We start from the raw sequence: 11,763 nt of genomic DNA, 5'->3' as shown, positions 1-11,763 counted from the left end.
ATCCATTATTTCTGCATAAAATTGAATGGAAAAATAATGGATTTCTTTTTACTACACCTAATATTATTTTTTTTTACATTATATAATTCGTCAGAGATAATTATTGCTCAATTATCTCAATTCTTATAATTATCTCATTCCATCATGCTAATTGCACATCATAATTAATGCAATGTAAGTTACGTTGCATTAAGATTTCACTAGCGACTAATCGCCAAAAAATTACTGGTTGAACTTAAACAAGAACGTCTTTTTCCTCGACATATCTGTTCCCTTTGTTCGTGTATTCCGCTCTGACAATGCTTTTAATTACCAGACGCGGTTCGATGTATAAATCGAATTATAGGCTGTAATCCCCATCGTATGAAACAGGTATTACTTCGAGATAATTAGTGCACAATTAAAGAAAGAATAATTACCAGATTCGACTGACTCAACCAGGAAGTCTGTTACAGAATGTTACAATTTATATTTCATTGTTCTTATATTATATACCATTACGAGAGCAAACTAAGAACTTATAAAATTACGATTTACATTTAATTATATACTGGTAATCCCTCTTCTCTCTCTCTCTCTCTCACACACACACACACACACACACACACACACACACATTTTTTCGTATCCATTTTTATTCAGAGATGTATGTATATATTTCGTATGTGTCTGAATCTTTTGAATTTGAGTTTATATCGAAATTACGCGCAACTTAATAATTCATACTTTTTAATTGCGTAATCGCGCTACCCGGTTGGAGTGTTGGTTTCTCTGCTTTTCGCGAGGAATAAAGGAATCTGACATTCTTGCAGGCGTTCTCTTGGTTACGCTCGTACATCAACGTCACTTAAAGTCAGGAAAATTTCTCTTAACAATTTTTCTCGCCGCGGGCCCAAGCGCAAAAGAAATTGTCTGCAGGTACGTATCTTTCGGCGCAATAGTTGGATAAAATATGTCATATGACTTATATATATGGCATATAAGCCAATGTGTTGTTAGTAACAATTTGATACTAATATTAATTTAAAAAGACTGTTCAAATATTTTAAATAAAAATTAAATAACAATACTTCAATTAGTTTTAAATTATTTATGTGTTTATAAGTTTTTATTTCCACTTTGTATGCTATACAAATAATCTTAATAATTAAACAATTAAGCTTTCATATTCTATTAGCAACTCTTTCTTATGTTTACGATGTTATCTGTCTTTTTTGTGATCGTTTATAACATTTTTAAAACATAATAAATCAGTTTTTTGATATAATATCATTATAATTCATAATAATTCTATTTTAGAGTTCTTCCCTTTAAATAACAGTTCACTTCGTATAAATGAGATACGTACTAATTTCTGCTGTGAGTGTTTCATTGTAAATTATTATACATATTTTTTATACAATATAATTGTGAATAATTTACATCAGAAATGTTAAATTTTTCGGTAAAAATCTTAAGTCACTATAATATTTTGAATATAAGCAGTTCGCAAAGTTCGCAAGTGTAGATAAAGCAATACGTTATGGCCGAGGTATTGATTTTCCGCATTTGTCAGAACGCCGATGTAGCGCGTACGGCGGAGCTGTCACATTCGATTCGTGACCATTCAATGTACCCTCCTTTCCAATGCATTGCCATAGTACAGTCCTATCTTGAAACAGCGCATTCATGCGACGGACGATGCAAAGAGGATGCGTGGGCGGTTCGGCGGTCTGGCCATGTGTAATCTCCGAAAAGTGCAAGTATCGGAGAAAAGACTTATGAGGGCTACATGTGAATACGGACCATTATTCCGCGCGATAAAGCAATTTCTTCGCACTCACGGAATTATGTTTCTGCTATTTAGCATCGGTCCGGATATCGAGCAGGGAGAGAGGAAAATGTGGGAGCGAGCCACGAAAAGCCAGGATAGAGAAGGAAAGAAAATAGGGACAGAATGGAGAAAACGCGAATAGGGAAAACTGGAACGGACGGACGGATGGACTGTACCGCGAGAACGGCAGAGCAAACGGAAATGGAAACTTCATCGATAAGATCGTTGTTGCTGTACGTTATACGAAACGATTTGTTATCGTCACCGATCGATCACCACGCAAACCCCGCTTTTTAGAGTCTACTTTAATCTCGCTCCAGTTGAAACGACTATTCATTCTCCAAACTTTCGTTTTGCTGAAGATTATAAAGATTATACGTAAGCAATTTTATTAGAGAAACGCAATATGTTTGTGCGCTCGGTATTTAGAAGTCTCCTGCGACGCAATTTTTCTACGCAAAGATATATATTTCCTAAATTACAAATTCTTTTTCCTTACACCTTTATAGCCATGTTTGTAGAGAAACATGCATCTTCGTTATATCGTTCTTCAGTAAATGTGAGCGTATATGTGTTTCCTCTCCTCGCGCTTTCTCCTCTTCCCTGAGAAGTAATCACAATATGTATGAGAGGCGAGAAGACAGAAATCCGTCGAGATACGAAGCTCACGTAGCACTCAGTTTTCTCATTGGAATTGCAACTAGTTCGCTTCTATGGCGAACTACATACATTATTCCATGCCTACCCGGTAAAATTTTAGGCAAAAGATCAAGAGAATATTTACTAGCAGCTTTTCCTCGTTTTATAGTTTTTTAAACATATCGTGTTTATTTAAGAGAAATTTTGGAAACTGTCAATTAAGTTGAAACGTCAGCATTATTAAATAAAATAATTTTTCTTTTTTGCTTACTCATTTTATTTCATTTAGTTACAACTGAAGGATTATTTCGAATTTTCTTTGCAGACTTAATGCATTTTGAACATTTACTGCGTAATTTGATCTTTATTTCTTGGACTCTTCCCTTCGATCTCATACGTTTACAGTGAAAATAACCACGACCGTGTTTTAAAAGCGATAAAACGTACGCACGGAAATGCGAAGATCCACCGTTCCGCAAACTACCCCCGCTTTCCCATAAATATGGAGTCCGTTCGAGGGGTGGACTAGGTGGGACGAATAATATCCGTCGTGTTTTCCTTAGCTCCGTTGAATTATTATACGATTCATGTTTCGAATTGACTTACAAAATACAAAAGCGGAAAGAGCGGGATGTTATTGTACAGCGGGGGATAGCGAGCGGTGGGAATATAGGCAGCGGGGTGATATACCTCCGAGGTAAAACCGTGTATTTTTACAGAATCGCGTCCACGATGCTCCGCCATCGCGAATGAACATCGTGAAAATGTGTATCGCGAATGAAGTTTTCCCATACCCCCAGTGGCCAGTCGGAACTTGATTGTAAAAGTTCCAGTGCAATCCATCCTACGATTCTGAAACCGCACAACTTGACTTACGATATTAAATATAGTTTTAAAAATTTAATACAATAAATAAAAGTAATTAATGTAATAAATTAATGTAATAAAAATATTATACATATAAATGTATGAAAAATATGCGTTTTGATTTCATCAAATGGAATTATATCTAATAAATTTTCGATTCATACTCGGATTATTTGTATTATTATCAAACGCGTAAAGATTCAATTACATTAAACGTCAAAATTTTACGCAACAATCATCGATAAGCGTGCAGATCCAAAAATCTTTTACCTTTGCGCAGAATGTGTCGAGGGAGAAGGGAATATAGGCACATATGAGATCAGATTCGACGATCCTTCTGTCCGGCTGATCGGCTTCCCGAGTTTCAAGGAGAGCCAAAGCTGGAACCAATAAAAATGCCCGGCATTCTCCGGCTCTTACAGCTCATCCGCCGCTCCGTTCGTGGACCTTAGCACGCGCTTCCATCTCCTCTATCCTCTTTCCTCATCCCTCTTTTCGGATCTTTTTCCCCTCCTTTCCATTCCTTACCTTTTCGTTTCTTCTGCATGGATCCTCTTCTCGCCACGCTGCTGGTATCTTCCTTGTCTTTTCTCGAAGCCCATCAAAGACTAACCAAATATTTGGCGGGGTCCTCATCCACTTCTCCCAACGGAGGAGGCGGCCGCCTGGCGTTTTAAACGTTACTGTTTCACCCTACGTGGAAAACGAGAAAAACGCGAGGAGGAGCTAGAAACTCTTTTGTATCAATTCCAAACTGTCGTAACGAGATCGAGCTTTGTGTGGGCTTTCTCTCTCTCTTTTTCTAACATTATGTTTGCTTCTTTTGTAGACAAAAAGTGAAACATGTTAAGAAATCAATTTACATGTAATTTTATATCAAAATTAAATATATATTTCATATGGGTATCTAAATTTACTTTTTATCAAACTCCTCAAAGAATTTAAAATATCTTCTTTTGCTCTTTTTCTTCCTTTCAATTATTTGTAAAATTCTAAAAGCGCCATTGATTTATTCTTTGTTAATTAAATACTTTGTTAATTAAATACGTTATATGTTGTTAAAGGGGGAACTGAATTGATTGTGGGGAAAAAACTTATAGGATTAGAAAAAAAAGTCAATGAAAAATCAAATCAAAAGTAAATGCGTTAATTCGGATAATACACTCACCCTCTTCCTTATATTTCGTTTTAAGTACTTTACATAGGATAAATAAATAAATATTCATGAAATATTTAATAAAAAAGAAGAAATAGAAAAAGAAATGAGAGGAATAACAAAATTGAGAATTTCGTTGATAAGAAATCGAATTCGATTTTTCTTTTCCTCTTTGTAATAGCACCGCCGTCCTATTCGTCGTGATCACAGTAGCAAGAAGAATGATGTTTGCGGTGTTGAAAACTTGTCTACAAGATCGTCGAAGAAATTTACTACGACAAACGGAATTTAATTTTGTTGCTGAAACGAAACGATACAACACTAAACATTTACTATCCCCAAGAAATAATCAATGGACATTTACTATTCCCAAGAAATAATCAATGGGCGGAGGTTTTAAATGTGACAAACTTAATTATCCATTAATTACGCCGGTTGTAGAAAGCAATTTATAATCATTAATAGTCACGCGAATTAATTAGCTACAGTTTGTTTTCTTATCGAAGTTACTTAAAACGCCGCGAACGATATTTTACGACTGCTTGCTAGTTCTGAAAACGTAATTTGTGTCGCTGGAAAGCTGGACGTATTGCTTCTCTCCTCGCAGAAGTTGTAACGAGGGACCCGTTTTTCTTTTTCTTCCTTTTGTACTTCCCATCTCCATCCACCGGATTCACCTTCTTCTCCTTATTCTTCTCAGCATCCTTCTCGTCTGTCAGCCTTCGTGTTGGAAGCGCTTCGGATTCGCGACAGAGGGTTCGTTAATGAGCAAATATAGGGTGTCCATTAAGTTAGCGACAATCGATGCATTGTACAATTCCTCCGTAAATCCCATGGTATTTACCGTGGAATTCGCTCAAATTTTCGATTAACTAGAAACAATTTACTACTAGACAAGAAGAATAATTATTTAAATGTATTTTTCACTATTTCTCGGATAATGTAGTATTTATCATACATCTTTATATTTGATAATCTCAATTATAAAAATTTTTAAATAAAATGTTCGTTAAGTCGCATAATAATAGTCATTTACTTTTTCATTATTCACGTTTGTAAGTAACATTCAAAAGAATTATGCGAATTTATTTACAGCAACACAATAAGATGTATCATTATTGTTACGATAGAGATGTCAATCGAGAATTTGTGAAATGAGACTGCTTCCTGGAAGATTCACTATCGTGTTGGCGGTTGCAAACGTGCCGAGTTTTGAGAGACGAGCAATGGCTGAGGTTCTTTTTAAAGCAGAAAAGAACTCTCTTTGACTTTCTACCCGCCGATACAACTGGCGGCGCATTCAATTCGCTAACGAGCGGCCGTGATTAGCCGGCCACTGTCCAAGGGTTGGCCTATCCCTCACCATTCACCCTCTCATTACCCGCGAGCCCCGGTAATTTCACGGGACAGTCGGTCTAAATTAGCCGGTCGGTTTATACGCCGGGACGTTCAAGGCATTCCTAGTGAACCTGAAAAGCCGTCAACTCCGAGCCGCACGCCGAGCAATCCGATGTGGTCCGATTTCTTTGTCGATCGGTCGTATTATAGCGCGGAAAGATTTGCTGCAGCTGGAACTAATCGCGTTTAATGCCGCAATCTTTACATACTCATTGCAAAATTGCACGATTGCATGGCGACGCGATGTTAAATTGTATTTATAATATTAACACAAATATATCGAATTTTACGTTTCGCTAATTATGAAATAAAATGAGTATTTGACTGAAAAATGAAATTATAATATTATATGATATAGTATTATATATAAAAAATAATACATATGTATGTGAGATCTGTCTTATGATTTACAACTAGAAAACATTGCAATTCTATGTGTAACATTAACTGCAGTAATATTTATTTTGAAGAGGACGTAATCGATGACGAATCAATTGTTCCACGTACAGAAAGTTACTTTTGAAAAAATTGTTCATCAGTCATAATCATAGTTTCGACGAATTGTAACAAACGTAAGCAACTCTCGCTGGAATTAGTCTTAGATTTTAAGCCCGCGGCGAAAACGTGAGAGAGGAAGCGACAAACGAAAAACGAAAGGAAAAAAAGGAGCAAAGAGGAAAAGTGTTCGGTAGATTGCTTCTGATAGATAATAAAGAGGGCATTTCTCCAAGGGATTGCTGCAGCACGATGGTAACGGCGCCATCGGCCGTGTCTGTTCGCTGACAGATATTATAAGTAATTTCACTTAGGAGAGGGAAAGAAGAAAGCGAGAGCAAAGATACGAAGATGCGGCGAAACGTTGCTCAAAATTATGAGCGTGTAGCATGACATCCAGCTTTGTAACTTTGTCCTCATCTATACCGTCGCGTTGGTCTCTTTTATTTCTGCTGAAGAACATGAGTTACGGCTTCTGTCATCGCGTAACAGACAAAAATAGATAGATGGGCGTTAATTAAGTATGCAATACGATTATCATCAAATTATTATATGTATATCCTCAAAACAAATAAAGATTTCGAAATTTTTAAAAACTTTCAGTATATATGTATGTGATTTCAATTATAAAAAGAACGTCTGGGGGGAATTTAAAATGCTAAAATAATGCTAAAAAATCGCTATTAAACTTCCAATATTTACAAAATATAATTCTTAAATCTAGAATGTTATCAATACATTTTACGAACAAGTGAAGTCATTGAACGCTAAGCTATGTCTTCAGTAATCAGAAAATCCACAATCTATTATGCTAAAAGACAAGATACCTAAGCTTTTAATTAAATCCGTATCATTTTCGATTCCTTGATAATCAATATTATAAGAAATTTATGATGAGTAATTTCAATTTTTAAACAGTTTCATGTTATATATTTTATTGTATTTATGTATTTTATTAAATGTTATGAAGAAATATATTGAACACTACGTAATATTTTACATCATTTAAGATTCATTTTAAGTGTTTATTCTTTTTTTTCTTTATGTTAATGATTAATTAATAATAATTAATAATTAATTAGGTTATTTGTGTTTGTAGAAGTCTAAATTAATATTTTAAATATTTCCTTATTAAAAGTGTGAAAAAAAGTTTGTAAAAATTTTATTACATTAATTAAGAATGATCTATTTTCTTGCATGTAAAATTTACGTATTGATATACTGAAAGAAAAGGTTGGCTGTTGTAACAAATTAGATGGTAAAATACGGTATAGCATTTTTAATTGGCTGCAATAGTAATTTTTGGTTGCAACAGCAAATTTTTGGTCGCGCTAGCCTACCCGTAATGTTAGTATAGGATTACGATAGCTAATGCAACAAAAAATTGACTGCTGCATTAAATTAAAAATACAATGCCATATTCAACCAATCTTTTCTTTCAGTGTAGCAATACTGTATTAATATTGATAATTGATAACATTTTAGGTTTCTTAATTTAATTCTTTACATTAATCCTTTATAATTAAGCTCTTAATCCTTTTTAATTTTTCTTTTTTATTTTCGAATTTATTACGATATTTCGGTATTACATCCTTACGATAGGATGTGTCATCGTTAACAACCCGAGAGTGAGTTTTAACAAAGCCAAAGTCGGATCTGTGTCAGAAGGGATGGAAACTGGCTGGGGAGAGTGCTTGGATCGCTGGTGAGCACTGATAACGCGTGCTGCTGGTTGTTATGTCTCTCGAGAATCCCGTTTTTGTCGAAAAAGACGGGATAACTAGACGGTAAAGTGGGGGCAGTTTAATTAAAAGAAACCTCTTCGTTCGAGAGGGCGCGAGATCACAGGAACTCCGGTTACGATATAGAAGTGTGGACGCTCTTTATGATAGAGCTGTATATATCTGCGCTCATGAGATAGGAAAAGTGTCATATTACTAAGCAATAGAAAATTTCTCGCGTATTCTATTTTTCCTTAATCAATTTTAAGCTACCTTGATTTCCTGATTTCTTTTAAACAACTTAAAATAAGATTTGTGACAAAAATTATTGTCGTGATTGATAAAAGGATTTAGAGGCGAAAAATGTGAGTTATGTGCAGTAATAATTACAATACAAAAAAAATTTTCAATAATAAAAGTGTAATATAATGACGTTTCGACTCATTCTTCGAATCATCTTCGAATCAGATGTTCACAATAAGTATACGGAGATGTACATCACTGCCGAGACATGAAATTTCTTACATGAAAGATGTCAGAAATGTGGAAGCTGCTTGGCACCCAATATAGTGGACATAATTTCCACTCAGTTAATAAAAGTAATGAATGAAGTAATTCAAATAGAAATAATTGAAATATATCGTCAATAACAATCAGAAATCGTCTTAATAATAAAATTAATTAATAAGAATTAAGTAGATTAAAAATTGAGATTTTTTTTTTATATCAAATTTATATCAAATTGTGTTTTTGTCTCATATATTTTTGTCTGAGAGTGTTCAATTAGAAATATACAGAAACAGATTAATCCTCTAAATTGTAGAAATGTCATGATTTAAGTAAATTGCATATGATTATTGCGAGCACTGTTTATGCTAGATTAACGTCAGTGAAGTTTGCGCTGAAGAAGCACGCAATAACTGAAATGTTTCGCGTTTGTCCGAGAAATTGTCGATAAAATGCAAAAACGTCAACAGATTAAAAGTTAATAAGCGAACAACGAACGCCGGCATCCTGCTTCCCGAACGAAGAAATTGCTACTTCTTCTCAATGCTCGCAAATCATTTCTAAATCGAGAAAGTTACCGACGTAAGTTCGAGATATTTTTGCAGTGCTGTGCACACATAGCTAGTTAGATACACAGATACACGCATGTATACATCTCACCAATATACTAGCGCAACCGCTCGTCATGTGTCTCGAATAAACGGCGAACTCTCGACACGCTTCGAGATGAAACTACAGGGAAAGATTGCAAAACTCTTGCAGAACTCTCGTGAACATAATTTTTGTATTGTTTGCTGCGGGGGTCGGTTATTATGGATTCCGCAAGAAGCGCAGGACGATATGTGTCGAAGTATAACTGTAATAACTGAAATTACAGCCAAATATCACGGAAGAAAATTTTACGTCGGTTCATCAGCCCCACATAACTCAAAGTAACGTTTACTATTAAATTTATTTATATTATGCGATACAAGAGCATGATTTTAAGTTCGAATGCATATAATAATAAGTACGTCTTTAGAATATCGATTAAAAAAAATCTTACATACTGTTTTCGTAAATTTATAAAAGCATTAAATATATATATAAATTAAAATACATAATATATTAGAATACATAAAATATACTCTGGAGTTACACGTTATGAATGAGATAATTATGTACTGCACGGTAATATATAATATAATATTATGTAAACAAGAAAAATTAGTATAATGGCGATAGAGTAACTAATGGGAGAATTGTCATCACGTGTCGTAATATTATAGTAGTCATTTTCGAGCAAATGGTACCCTAAACGTGCATATTGTGCGGCTCATTAAGTAAATGAGCCTTAAAATGCGCGATAAAAATCACCCCAGTGTAACATCTACCTCGGTGGTATTAGCATAAAGGGTTAGTCGCTGCGCCCCTTATGCATTGTAATGAGTTTCACGCGCGTTAGCTCGAGTAACAGGTAGGCAGACAGGTGATTCTTCCGCGTAAAATAATAATGGATCTGATACAGTCGAGCAAGTCTCTATCTTTACGAAGGGTTGTAATGTACCCTACGAGAAATGAATGTGTAATTTCCATTTCGTGCAACGAATAGATATGCAACGATTAGATATGCGCACTGCGTGCAATTATTGATTCATAATTGCTGAAATTATCTTCGAGTACTTTACTCCATGAGATTGGGATCTACTTTATTTAGAAGCGTCTTGCGAAAAAAACTTTGCGCATTTAACAACTATGATCTGTTTAGCTGATACATTTTGTGATTCTGAGATTTTCTTGATTTTTCCCCTCGCATCACAATCTTCAGTATCCGACGATTGTACTGGATTACCTATTGCTAACAACTGCACTCAATCGTTTGGAATAACGATGACTTAACTATAGCAAGTCCGAGGGAGAAGTCAGCATATAAGAATCATTCGTTGCTATGTGTACATAAAAGCCATGTTCGCGTTCAGAAATAAAATAAAATAATAATATTAGTCAATTTCAAGACTAAATCTAATACAGGTAAGTAAAATGTTTATATAAATCTCCGTAGATCGGTAGATAAATTAAATATTCATAACGCAATAGATACAATCCCATATTACGTACTTCATTTAGTTACACTTCGATTACGTAAGAAGTTGAAATAGACTTTGGTGAAAATACATTTAAGTAATAAAATAACGATTAAAAAGATTTTGCTGCAATACATGATTCTATAAGATTAAATGCACAATTTTTAAGAATCAGATATGTAATGAGGTGTCTCATCTTTCCATTTTCCCTTCTACGTTTAGTAATACGCTTTGCCTTTACTTTTAATCGCGACACAAGCGTCCCTCAAAGTTGACGCTGCAAGATACTCTGGCTGCGAACATCGGTTCTCCGATTTCATTCCCGTAATCCGTTCTTAAGCAGCGTTCTCCCTTTTTTACGAGCTTCTAGCCTTCGTTCACGCTAGCCGGTCGAGATAACGCCAGCTTTATTATAGATTGACCCCGAGTACTCGACCCCTACCTTCTTCTCCCGTCGTCTCTTCTCCCTCTTTGTGTCTCCCCCGATGTTCCTGCCGGCAACCCCAGGGACACTCGTCCATCTCGAGTCCACACCCTTTGGACCATTTATCTCGATCGTTTGCATCGAACGAGAGCGCCAAGCTCGCCCATCGTCATAAAGTTGCTGCTCACCTCCTTATTACGCGTGATATTAAAACCACCTAATAGACTGTCTACCTGGCTCATTTTCGGCATTTTAGTGTCTGTCCTTCTGTATTATAGCTCGATTTACTCGACAAACATATTTTTATTTTTACATCAGTGTTAACAGTTTATAAAAGATATATTTGTCCAAGAAAGATGGAACATTTCATACAAAGAAATTGAAAAACAGTAAAAATAGAAAATAAACTAGCAAGATAAAATATCTTGATACATTAGAAACGCAAATGCGCGATATTAAAAATCGTGAAGCGTGGAAATAAGCATTCCTATCGTATCGTCGTTCGAAAGAGTAGTTGGGTAGGCGAGTAAAAGAATGTAGCCGAGGAAACGAGTGCTGCGTGGGATCGAAGAAGACGAGGAAGAGGGAGCAGAAGCGTCGTTCCTTACCAGGCACGATGCTGGAAGAGCAAGGAGCGGAGGGGGGGGGGTGATCTCATCCCCTCATTCTCTCTCTCTCTC

At 35.4% G+C, this 11,763-nt stretch overlaps 1 pseudogene; it reads left to right on the top strand.

The window, feature by feature from the left end:
* Positions 1-11,763, top strand: part of LOC105625953 — a 38,886-nt pseudogene that overhangs the window by 18,100 nt on the left and 9,023 nt on the right.

Source organism: Atta cephalotes (genome assembly GCF_000143395.1).
Source record: "Atta cephalotes unplaced genomic scaffold scaffold00004, whole genome shotgun sequence".
In the NCBI taxonomy this organism is placed as follows: Eukaryota; Metazoa; Arthropoda; class Insecta; order Hymenoptera; family Formicidae; genus Atta; species Atta cephalotes.
This window is presented reverse-complemented; position numbering and strand designations above follow the sequence as displayed.